This window comes from Scyliorhinus torazame, chromosome 16 (assembly GCF_047496885.1).
Source record: "Scyliorhinus torazame isolate Kashiwa2021f chromosome 16, sScyTor2.1, whole genome shotgun sequence".
In the NCBI taxonomy this organism is placed as follows: Eukaryota; Metazoa; Chordata; class Chondrichthyes; order Carcharhiniformes; family Scyliorhinidae; genus Scyliorhinus; species Scyliorhinus torazame.
Window position 1 is genome coordinate 46329354 of NC_092722.1, and position 13761 is coordinate 46343114.

Genomic DNA, 13761 nt, shown 5'->3' on the forward strand with positions numbered 1-13761 from the left:
GTGTACTGAATCAGTATCCACTATCCAGTGTATTGAATCAGTATCCACTATCCAGTGTACTGAATCAGTATCCACTATCCAGTGTATTGAATCAGTATCCACTATCCAGTGTATTGAATCAGTATCCATTATCCAGTGTACTGAATCAGTATCCACTATCCAGTATACTGAATCAGTGTCCACTATCTGGTGTACTGAAACAGTATCCACTATCCAGTGTATTGAATCAGTATCCACTATCCAGTGTACTGAATGAGTATCCACTATCCAGTGTACTGAATCAGTATCCACTATCCAGTGTACTGAATCAGTATCCACTATCCAATGTATTGAATCAGTATCCACTCTCCGGTGTACTGAATCAGTATCCACTATCCACTGTACTGAATCAGTATCCACTATCCACTGCACGGAATCAGCATCCACTATCCAGTGTACTGAATCAGTATCCAATATCCACTGTACTGAATCAGTATCCGCCATCCACTGTACTGAATCAGTATCCACTATCCAGTGTATTGAATCAGTATCCACTATCCAGTGTACTGAATCAGTATCCAAAATCCAGTGCATTGTATCAGTATCCATTATCCAGTGTAATGAAATAGTATCCACTATCCAGTGTACTGAATCATTATCCACTATCCAGTGTACTGAATCAGTATCCACTATCCAGTGGACTGAATCTGTATCCATAATCCAGTGTACTGAATCAGTATCCACTATCCAGTGCACTGAATCAGTATCCACTATCCAGTGTACTGAATCAGTATCCACTATCCAGTGGACTGAATCAGCATCCAAAATCCAGTGTATTGAATCAGTATCCACTATCCAGTGGACTGAATCAGTATCCATAATCCAGTGTACTGAATCAGTATCCACTATCCAGTGTACTGAATCAGTATCCACTATCCAATGTATTGAATCAGTATCCACTCTCCGGTGTACTGAATCAGTATCCACTATCCACTGTACTGAATCAGTATCCACTATCCACTGCACTGAATGAGCATCCACTATCCAGTGTACTGAATCAGTATCCAATATCCACTGTACTGAATCAGTATCCGCCATCCTCTGTACTGAATCAGTATCCAATATCCAGTGTATTGAATCAGTATCCACTATCCAGTGTACTGAATCAGTATCCACTATCCAGTGGACTGAATCTGTATCCATAATCCAGTGTACTGAATCAGTATCCATTATCCAGTGCACTGAATCAGTATCCACTATCCAGTGCACTGAATCAGTATCCACTATCCAGTGTACTGAATCAGTATCCACTATCCAGTGGACTGAATCAGCATCCAAAATCCAGTGTATTGAATCAGTATCCACTAACCAGTGTACTGAATCAGTATCCACCATCCAGTGTACTGAATCAGTATCCACCATCCAGTGTACTGAATCAGTATCCACTCTCCGGTATACTGAATCAGTATCCACTCTCCAGTGTACTGAATCAATATCCACTATCTAGTGTACTGAATCAGTATCCACTATCCGGTGTACTGAAACAGTCTCCACTATCCAGTGTATTGAATCAGTATCCACTATCCAGTGTACTGAATCAGTATCTACTATCCCGTGTACTGAATCAGTATCCACTATCCAGTGTACTGAATCAGTATCCACTATCCAGTGTATTGAATCAGTATCCACTCTCCGGTGTACTGAATCAGTACCCACTATCCACTGTACTGAATCAGTATCCACTATCCACTGCACTGAATCAGTATCCACTATCCAGTGTACTGAATCAGTATCCACTATCCACTGTACTGAATCAGTATCCGCTATCCACTGTACTGAATCAGTATCCACTATCCACTGTAATGAATCAGTATCCACTATCCAGTGTACTGAATCAGTATCCACTATCCAGTGTACTGAATCAGTACCCACTATCCACTGTACTGAATCAATATCCACTATCCAGTGTACTGAATCAGTATCCACTATCTAGTATACTGAATCAGTATCCACGAACCAGTGTACTGAATCAGTATCCACTATCCAGTGTACTGAATCAGTATCCACTATCTAGTATACTGAATCAGTATCCACTATCCAGTGTACTGAATCAGAAACCACTATTCAGTGTATTGAATCAGTATCCACTATCCAGTGTACTAAATCAGTATCCACTATCCAGTGTATTGAATCAGTGTCCACTATCCAGTGTATTGAATCAGTATCCACTATCCAGTGTACTGAATCAGTATCCACTATCCAGTGTACTGAATCAGTATCCACTATCCAGTGTACTGAATCAGTATCCACTATCCAATGTATTGAATCAGTATCCACTCTCCGGTGTACTGAATCAGTATCCACTATCCACTGTACTGAATCAGTATCCACTATCCACTGCACTGAATCAGCATCCACTATCCAGTGTACTGAATCAGTATCCAATATCCACTGTACTGAATCAGTATCCGCCATCCTCTGTACTGAATCAGTATCCAATATCCAGTGTATTGAATCAGTATCCACTATCCAGTGTACTGAATCAGTATCCAAAATCCAGTGCATTGTATCAGTATCCATTATCCAGTGTAATGAAATAGTATCCACTATCCAGTGTACTGAATCATTATCCACTATCCAGTGTACTGAATCAGTATCCACTATCCAGTGGACTGAATCTGTATCCATAATCCAGTGTACTGAATCAGTATCCACTATCCAGTGCACTGAATCAGTATCCAATATCCAGTGTATTGAATCAGTATCCACTATCCAGTGGACTGAATCAGTATCCATAATCCAGTGTACTGAATCAGTATCCACTATCCAGAATACTGAATCAGTATCCACCATCCAGTGTACTGAATCAGTATCCACTCTCCGGTGTACTGAATCAGTATCCACTCTCCAGTGTACTGAATCAATATCCACTATCTAGTGTACAGGATCAGTATCCACTCTCCAGCGTACTGAATAAGTATCCACTATCCAGTGTACTGAATCAGTATCCACTCTCCGGTGTACTGAATCAGTATCCACTATCCACTGTACAGGATCAGTATCCACTATCCACTGTACTGAAACAGTACCCTCTATCCAGTGTACTGAATCAGTATCCACTATCCAGTGTATTGAATCAGTATCCACTCTCCAGTGTACTGAATCAGTATCCACTCTCTGGTTATCTGAATCAGTATCCACTATCCACTGTACAGGATCAGTATCCACTCTCCAGCGTACTGAATAAGTATCCACTATCCACTGTACTGAATCAGTATCCACTATCCAGTGTACTGAATCAGTATCCACTATCCAGTGGACTGAATTAGTTTCCACTATCCAGTGTACTGAATCAGTATCCACTACCTAGTATACTGAATCAGTATCCACTATCCAGTGTACTGAATCAGTATCCACTATCCAGTGTATTGAATCAGTATCCACTATCCAGTGTACTGAATCAGTATCCACTATCCAGTGTATTGAATCAGTATCCACTATCCAGTGTATTGAATCAGTATCCATTATCCAGTGTACTGAATCAGTATCCACTATCCAGTATACTGAATCAGTGTCCACTATCTGGTGTACTGAAACAGTATCCACTATCCAGTGTATTGAATCAGTATCCACTATCCAGTGTACTGAATCAGTATCCAATATCCAGTGTACTGAATCAGTATCCACTATCCAGTGTACTGAATCAGTATCCACTATCCAATGTATTGAATCAGTATCCACTCTCCGGTGTACTGAATCAGTATCCACTATCCACTGTACTGAATCAGTATCCTCTATCCACTGCACTGAATCAGCATCCACTATCCAGTGTACTGAATCAGTATCCAATATCCACTGTACTGAATCAGTAGCCGCCATCCACTGTACTGAATCAGTATCCACTATCCAGTGCCTTGAATCAGTATCCACTATCCAGTGTACTGAATCAGTATCCAAAATCCAGTGCATTGTATCAGTATCCATTATCCAGTGTAATGAAATAGTATCCACTATCCAGTGTACTGAATCATTATCCACTATCCAGTGTACTGAATCAGTATCCACTATCCAGTGGACTGAATCTGTATCCATAATCCAGTGGACTGAATCAGTATCCATTATCCAGTGCACTGAATCAGTATCCACTATCCAGTGCACTGAATCAGTATCCACTCTCCAGTGTACTGAATCGGTATCCACTATCCAGTGGACTGAATCAGCATCCAAAATCCAGTGTATTGAATCAGTATCCACTAACCAGTGTACTGAATCAGTATCCACCATACAGTGTACTGAATCACTATCCACCATCCAGTGTACTGAATCAGTATCCACTCTCCGGTGTACTGAATCAGTATCCACTCTCCAGTGTACTGAATCAATATCCACTGTCTAGTGTACTGAATCAGTATCCACTATCCGGTGTACTGAAACAGTCTCCACTATCCAGTGTATTGAATCAGTATCCACTATCCAGTGTACAGAATCAGTATCTACTATCCCGTGTACTGAATCAGTATCCACTATCCAGTGTACTGAATCAGTATCCACTATCCAGTGTATTGAATCAGTATCCACTCTCCGGTGTACTGAATCAGTACCCACTATCCACTGTACTGAATCAGTATCCAGTATCCACTGCACTGAATCAGTATCCACTATCCAGTGTACTGAATCAGTATCCACTATCCAGTGTACTGAAACAGTACCCACTATCCACTGTACTGAATCAATATCCACTATCCAGTGTACTGAATCAGTATCCACTATCTAGTATACTGAATCAGTATCCACGAACCAGTGTACTAAATCAGTATCCACTATCCAGTGTACTGAATCAGTATCCACTATCCAGTGTACTGAATCAGTACCCACTATCCAGTGTACTGAATCAGTATCCACTATCTAGTATCCTGAATCAGTATCCACTATCCAGTGTACTGAATCAGTATCCACTATCCAGTGTATTGAATCAGTATCCACTATCCAGTGTACTGAATCAGTATCCACTATCCAGTGTATTGAATCAGTATCCACTATCCAGTGTATTGAATCAGTATCCATTATCCAGTGTACTGAATCAGTATCCACTATCCAGTATACTGAATCAGTGTCCACTATCTGGTGTACTGAAACAGTATCCACTATCCAGTGTATTGAATCAGTATCCACTATCCAGTGTACTGAATGAGTATCCACTATCCAGTGTACTGAATCAGTATCCACTATCCAGTGTACTGAATCAGTATCCACTATCCAATGTATTGAATCAGTATCCACTCTCCGGTGTACTGAATCAGTATCCACTATCCACTGTACTGAATCAGTATCCACTATCCACTGCACGGAATCAGCATCCACTATCCAGTGTACTGAATCAGTATCCAATATCCACTGTACTGAATCAGTATCCGCCATCCACTGTACTGAATCAGTATCCACTATCCAGTGTATTGAATCAGTATCCACTATCCAGTGTACTGAATCAGTATCCAAAATCCAGTGCATTGTATCAGTGTCCATTATCCAGTGTAATGAAATAGTATCCACTATCCAGTGTACTGAATCATTATCCACTATCCAGTGTACTGAATCAGTATCCACTATCCAGTGGACTGAATCTGTATCCATAATCGAGTGTACTGAATCAGTATCCACTATCCAGTGCACTGAATCAGTATCCACTATCCAGTGTACTGAATCAGTATCCACTATCCAGTGGACTGAATCAGCATCCAAAATCCAGTGTATTGAATCAGTATCCACTATCCAGTGGACTGAATCAGTATCCATAATCCAGTTTACAGAATCAGTATCCACTATCCAGAATACTGAATCAGTATCCACCATCCAGTGTACTGAATCAGTATCCACTCTCCGGTGTACTGAATCGGTATCCACTCTCCAGTGTACTGAATCAATATCCACTATCTAGTGTACTGAATCAGTATCCACTATCCGGTGTACTGAAACAGTCTCCACTATCCAGTCTATTGAATCAGTATCCACTATCCAGTGTACTGAATCAGTATCTACTATCCAGTGCACTGAATCAGTATCCACTATCCAGTGTACTGAATCAGTATCCACTATCCAGTGTATTGAATCAGTATCCACTCTCCGGTGTATTGAATCAGTATCCACTATCCACTGTACTGAATCAGTATCCACTATCGACTGCACTGAATCAGTATCCACTATCCAGTGTACTGAATCAGTATCCACTATCGACTGTACTGAATCAGTATCCGCTATCCACTGTCCTGAATCAGTATCCACTATCCACTGTAATGAATCAGTATCCACTATCCAGTGTACTGAATCAGTATCCACTATCCAGTGTACTGAATCAGTACCCACTATCCAGTGTACTGAATTAATATCCAAAATCTAGTGCATTGTATCAGTATCCACTATCCAGTGTAATGAAACAGTATCCACTATCCAGTGTGCTGAATCATTATCCACTATCCAGTGTACTGAAACAGTACCCACTATCCAGTGTACTGAATCAGTATCCACTATCCAGTGTATTGAATCAGTATCCACTCTCCGGTGTACTGAATCAGTATCCACTCTCCGGTGTACTGAATCAGTGTCCACTCTCCGGTGTACTGAATCAGTATCCACTATCCAGTGTATTGAATCAGTATCCTCTATCCGGTGCACTGAATCAGTATCCACTCTCCGGTGTACTGAATCAGTGTCCACTCTCCGGTGTACTGAATCAGTATCCACTATCCAGTGTACTGAATCAGTATCCACTATCCACTGTACAGGATCAGTATCCACTATCCAGTGTACTGAATCAGTATCCACTATCCAGTGTATTGAATCAGTATCCTCTATCCACTGGACTGAATCAGTATCCACTATCCAGTGTACTGAATCAGTATCCACTATCCAGTGTATTGAATCAGTATCCACTATCCAGTGTACTTAATCAGTATCCACTATCCAGTGTATTGAATCAGTATCCACTATCCAGTGTATTGAATCAGTATCCATTATCCAGTGTACTGAATCAGTATCCACTATCCAGTATACTGAATCAGTGTCCACTATCTGGTACTGATACAGTATCCACTATACAGTGTATTGAATCAGTATCCACTATCCAGTGTACTGAATCAGTATCCACTATCCAGTGTACTGAATCAGTATCCACTATCCATGTACTGAATCAGTATCCACTATCCAGTGTATTGAATCAGTACCCACTCTCCGGTGTACTGAATCAGTATCCACTATCCACTGTACTGAATCAGTATCCACTATCCACTGCACTGAATCAGTTTCCACTATCCAGTGTACTGAATCAGTATCCACTCTCCGGTGTACTGAATCAGTATCCACTCTCCGGTGTACTGAATCAGTATCCACTATCCACTGTACAGGATCAGTATCTACTCTCCGGTGTACTGAATCAGTATCCACTATCCAGTGTACTGAATCAATATCCACTATCTAGTGTACTGAATCAGTATCCACTATCCGGTGTACTGAAACAGTCTCCACTATCCAGTGTATTGAATCAGTATCCACTATCCAGTGTACTGAATCAGTATCCACTATCCAGTGTACTGAATCAGTATCCACTATCCTGTATACTGAATCAGTATCCACTATCCAGTGTATTGAATCAGTATCCACTCTCCGGTGTACTGAATCAGTATCCACTATCCACTGTACTGAATCTGTATCTACTATCCACTGCACTGAATCAGTATCCACTATCCAGTGTACTGAATCAGTACCCACTATCCAGTGTACTGAATTAGTATCCAAAATCCAGTGCATTGTCTCAGTATCCACTATCCAGTGTAATGAAACAGTATCCACTATCCAGTGTGCTGAATCATTATCCACTATCCAGTGTACTGAATCAGTATCCACTATCCAGTGGACTGAATCTGTATCCATAATCCAGTGTACTGAATCAGTATCCACTCACCAGTGTACTGAAACAGTATCCACTATCCAGTGTATTGAATCAGTGTCCACTCTCCGGTGTACTGAATCAGTATTCACTCTCCGGTGTACTGAATCAGTATCCACTATCCACTGTACAGGATCAGCATCCAAAATCCAGTGTACTGAATCAGTATCCACAATCCAGTGTACTGAATCAGTGTCCACTATCTGGTGTACTGAAACAGTACCCACTATCCAGTGTACTGAATCAGTATCCACTATCCAGTGTACTGAATCAGTATCCACCATCCAGTGTACTGAATCAGTATCCACTCTCCGGTGTACTGAATCAGTATCCACTATCCAGTGTACTGAACCAATATCCACTATCTAGTGTACTGAATCAGTATCCACTATCCGGTGTACTGAAACAGTCTCCACTATCCAGTGTATTGAATCAGTATCCACTATCCAGTGTACTGAATCAGTATCCACTATCCAGTGTACTGAATCAGTATCCACTATCCTGTATACTGAATCAGTATCCACTATCCAGTGTATTGAATCAGTATCCACTCTCCGGTGCACTGAATCAGTATCCACTATCCACTGTACTGAATCTGTATCTACTATCCACTGCACTGAATCAGTATCCACTATCCAGTGTACTGAATCAGTACCCACTATCCAGTGTACTGAATTAGTATTCAAAATCCAGTGCATTGTATCAGTATCCACTATCCAGTGTAATGAAACAGTATCCACTATCCAGTGGACTGAATCTGTATCCATAATCCAGTGTGCTGAATCATTATCCACTATCCAGTGTACTGAATCAGTATCCTCTATCCAGTGGACTGAATCTGTATCCATAATCCAGTGTACTGAATCAGTATCCACTCACCAGTGTACTGAAACAGTATCCACTATCCAGTGTGTTGAATCAGTATCCACTCTCCGGTGTACTGAATCAGTATCCACTCTCCGGTGTACTGAATCAGTATCCACTATCCACTGTACAGGATCAGTATCCACTATCCAGTGTACTGAATCAGTATCCACTATCCAGTGTATTGAATCAGTATCCTCTATCCACTGTACTGAATCAGTATCCACTATCCAGTGTACTGAATCAGTATCCACTATCCAGTGTACTGAATTAGTATCCACTATCCAGTGTACTGAATCAGTATCTACTATCCAGTATACTGAATCAGTATCCACTATCCAGTGTACTGAATCAGTATCCACTATCCAGTGTATTGAATCAGTATCCACTATCCAGTGTACTTAATCAGTATCCACTATCCAGTGTATTGAATCAGTATCCACTATCCAGTGTATTGAATCAGTATCCATTATCCAGTGTACTGAATCAGTATCCACTATCCAGTGTATTGAATCAGTATCCACTATCCAGTGTATTGAATCAGTATCCATTATCCAGTGTACTGAATCAGTATCCACTATCCATGTACTGATTCAGTACCCACTATCCAGTGTATTGAATCAGTATCCACTCTCCGGTGTACTGAATCCGTATCCACTATCCACTGTACAGAATCAGTATCCACTATCCACTGCACTGAATCAGTATCCACTATCCAGTGTACTGAATCAGTATCCATTATCCAGTGTACTCAATCAGTATCCATATCCAGTGTATTGAATCAGTATCCACTATCCAGTGTATTGAATCAGTATCCATTATCCAGTGTACTGAATCAGTATCCACTATCCAGTGTACTGAATCAGTGTCCACTATCTGGTGTACTGATACAGTATCCACTATCCAGTGTATTGAATCAGTATCCACTATCCAGTGTACTGAATCAGTATCCACTATCCAGTGTACTGAATCAGTATCCACTATCCATGTACTGAATCAGTACCCACTATCCAGTGTATTGAATCAGTATCCACTCTCCGGTGTACTGAATCAGTATCCACTATCCACTGTACAGGATCAGTATCCACTATCCAGTGTACTGAATCAGTATCCACTATCCAGTGTACTGTATCAGTATCCTCTATCCACTGTACTGAATCAGTATCCACTATCCAGTGTACTGAATCAGCATCCACTATCAAGTCTACTGAATTAGTATCCACTATCCAGTGTACTGAATCAGTATCTACTATCCAGTATACTGAATCAGTATCCACTATCCAGTGTACTGAATCAGTATCCACTATCCAGTGTATTGAATCAGTATCCACTATCCAGTGTACTGAATCAGTATCCACTATCCAGTGTATTGAATCAGTAACCACTATCCAGTGTATTGAATCAGTATCCATTATCCAGTGTACTGAATCAGTATCCACTATCCAGTATACTGAATCAGTGTCCACTATCTGGTGTACTGATACAGTATCCACTATCCAGTGTATTGAATCAGTATCCACTATCCAGTGTACTGAATCAGTATCCACTATGCAGTGTTCAATCAGTATCTACTATCCAGTGTACTGAATCAGTATCCACTCTCCGGTGTACTGAATCAGTATCCACTATCCAGTGTACTGAATCAGTATCCACTATCCATGTACTGAATCAGTATCCACTATCCAGTGTATTGAATCAGTATCCACTCTCCAGTGTACTGAATCAGTATCCACTATCCACTGTACTGAATTAGTATCCACTATCCACTGCACTGAATCAGTATCCACTATCCAGTATACTGAATCATTATCCACTATCCACTGTACTGAATCAGCATCCAAAATCCAGTGTATTGAATCAGTATCCACTATCCAGTGGACTGAATCAGTATCCATAATCCAGTGTACTGAATCAGTATCCACAATCCACAATACTGAATCAGTATCCACCATCCAGTGTACTGAATCAGTATCCACTCTCCGGTGTACTGAATCAGTATCCACTATCCAGTGTACTGAATCAATATCCACGATCTAGTGTACTGAATCAGTATCCACTATCCAGTGTACTGAATCAGTATCCACTATCCTGTATACTGAATCAGTATCCACTATCCAGTGTATTGAATCAGTATCCACTCTCCGGTGTACTGAATCAGTATCCACTATCCAGTGTACTGAATCAGTATCCACTATCCAGTGTACTGAATCAGTATCCACTATCCATGTACTGAATCAGTACCCACTATCCAGTGTATTGAATCAGTATCCACTCTCCGGTGTACTGAATCAGTATCCACTATCCACTGTACAGAATCAGTATCCACTATCCACTGCACTGAATCAGTATCCACTATCCAGTGTACTGAATCAGTATCCACTCTCCGGTGTACTGAATCAGTATCCACTCTCCGGTGTACTGAATCAGTATCCACTATCCACTGTACAGGATCAGTATCCACTATCCAGTGTACTGAATCAGTATCCACTATCCAGTGTACTGAATCAGTATCCTCTATCCACTGTACTGAATCAGTATCCACTATCCAGTGTACTGAATCAGCATCCACTATCAAGTCTACTGAATTAGTATCCACTATCCAGTGTACTGAATCAGTATCTACTATCCAGTATACTGAATCAGTATCCACTATCCAGTGTACTGAATCAGTATCCACTATCCAGTGTATTGAATCAGTATCCACTATCCAGTGTACTGAATCAGTATCCACTATCCAGTGTATTGAATCAGTATCCACTATCCAGTGTATTGAATCAGTATCCATTATCCAGTGTACTGAATCAGTATCCACTATCCAGTATACTGAATCAGTGTCCACTATCTGGTGTACTGATACAGTATCCACTATCCAGTGTATTGAATCAGTATCCACTATCCAGTGTACTGAATCAGTATCCACTATGCAGTGTTCAATCAGTATCTACTATCCAGTGTACTGAATCAGTATCCACTCTCCGGTGTACTGAATCAGTATCCACTATCCAGTGTACTGAATCAGTATCCACTATCCATGTACTGAATCAGTATCCACTATCCAGTGTATTGAATCAGTATCCACTCTCCAGTGTACTGAATCAGTATCCACTATCCACTGTACTGAATTAGTATCCACTATCCACTGCACTGAATCAGTATCCACTATCCAGTATACTGAATCATTATGCACTATCCACTGTACTGAATCAGCATCCAAAATCCAGTGTATTGAATCAGTATCCACTATCCAGTGGACTGAATCAGTATCCATAATCCAGTGTACTGAATCAGTATCCACAATCCAGAATACTGAATCAGTATCCACCATCCAGTGTACTGAATCAGTATCCACTCTCCGGTGTACTGAATCAGTATCCACTATCCAGTGTACTAAATCAATATCCACGATCTAGTGTACTGAATCAGTATCCACTATCCAGTGTACTGAATCAGTATCCACTATCCTGTATACTGAATCAGTATCCACTATCCAGTGTATTGAATCAGTATCCACTCTCCGGTGTACTGAATCAGTATCCACTATCCACTGTACTGAATCTGTATCTACTATCCACTGCACTGAATCAGTATCCACTATCCAGTGAACTGAATCAGTATCCCCTATCCACTGTACTGAATCAGTATCCGCTATCCACTGTACTGAATCAGTATCCACTATCCACTGTACTGAATCAGTATCCATTATCCAGTGTACTGAATCAGTATCCACTATCCAGTGTACTGAATCAGTATCCACTATCCAGTGTACTGAATCAGTATCCAAAATCCAGTGCATTGTATCAGTATCCACTATCCAGTGTAATGTAACAGTATCCACTATCCAGTGTACTGAATCATTATCCACTATCCAGTGTACTGAATCAGTATCCACTATCCAGTGGACTGAATCTGTATCCATAATCCAGTGTACTGAATCAGTATCCACTATCCAGTGTACTGAATCAGTATCCACTATCCAGTGGACTGAATCAGCATCCAAAATCCAGTGTATTGAATCAGTATCCACTATCCAGTGGACTGAATCAGTATCCATAATCCAGTGGACTGAATCAGTATCCCCTATCCAGAATACTGAATCAGAATCCACTATCCTGTGTACTGAATCAGTATCCACTCTCCAGTGTACTGAATCAGTATCCACTATCCAGTGTACTGAATCAATATCCACTATCCAGTGTACCGAATCAGTATCCACTCTCCGGTGTACTGAATCAGTATCCACTATCCAGTGTACTGAATCAATATCCATAATCCAGTGTACTGAATCTGTATCCACTATCCAGAATACTGAATCAGTATCCACTATCCAGCGTACTAAATCAGTATCCACTATCCAGTGTTCTGAATCAGTATCCAGAATACTGAATCAGCATCCACTCTCCAGCGTATTAAATCAGTATCCACTATCCAGTGTACTGAATCAATATCCACTATCCAGTGTACTGAATCAGTATCCACTCTCCGGTGTACTGAATCATTATCCACTATCCAGTGTACTGAATCAATATCCACTATCCACTGTAGTGAATCAGTATCCATAATCCAGTGTACTGAATCAGTATCTACTATCCAGAATACTGAATCAGTATCCACTATCCAGTGTACTGAATCAGTATCCACTCTCCGGTGTACTGAATAAGTATCCACAATCCAGTGTACTGAATCAGTATCCACTATCCAGTGTACTGAATCAGTATCCACTATCCAGTGTACTGAATCAGTATCCACTATCCAGTGTATTGAATCAGTAATCACTCTCCGGTGGACTGAATCAGTATCCATTATCCAGTGTACTGAATCAGTATCCACTATCCAGTATACTGAATCAGTATCCACTGTCCAGTGTACTGAATCAGTATCCACTATCCAGTGTATTGAATCAGTATCCACTATCCAGTGTACTGAATCAGTATCTACTATCCATTGTACTGAATCAGTATTCGCTATCCACTGTACTGAAT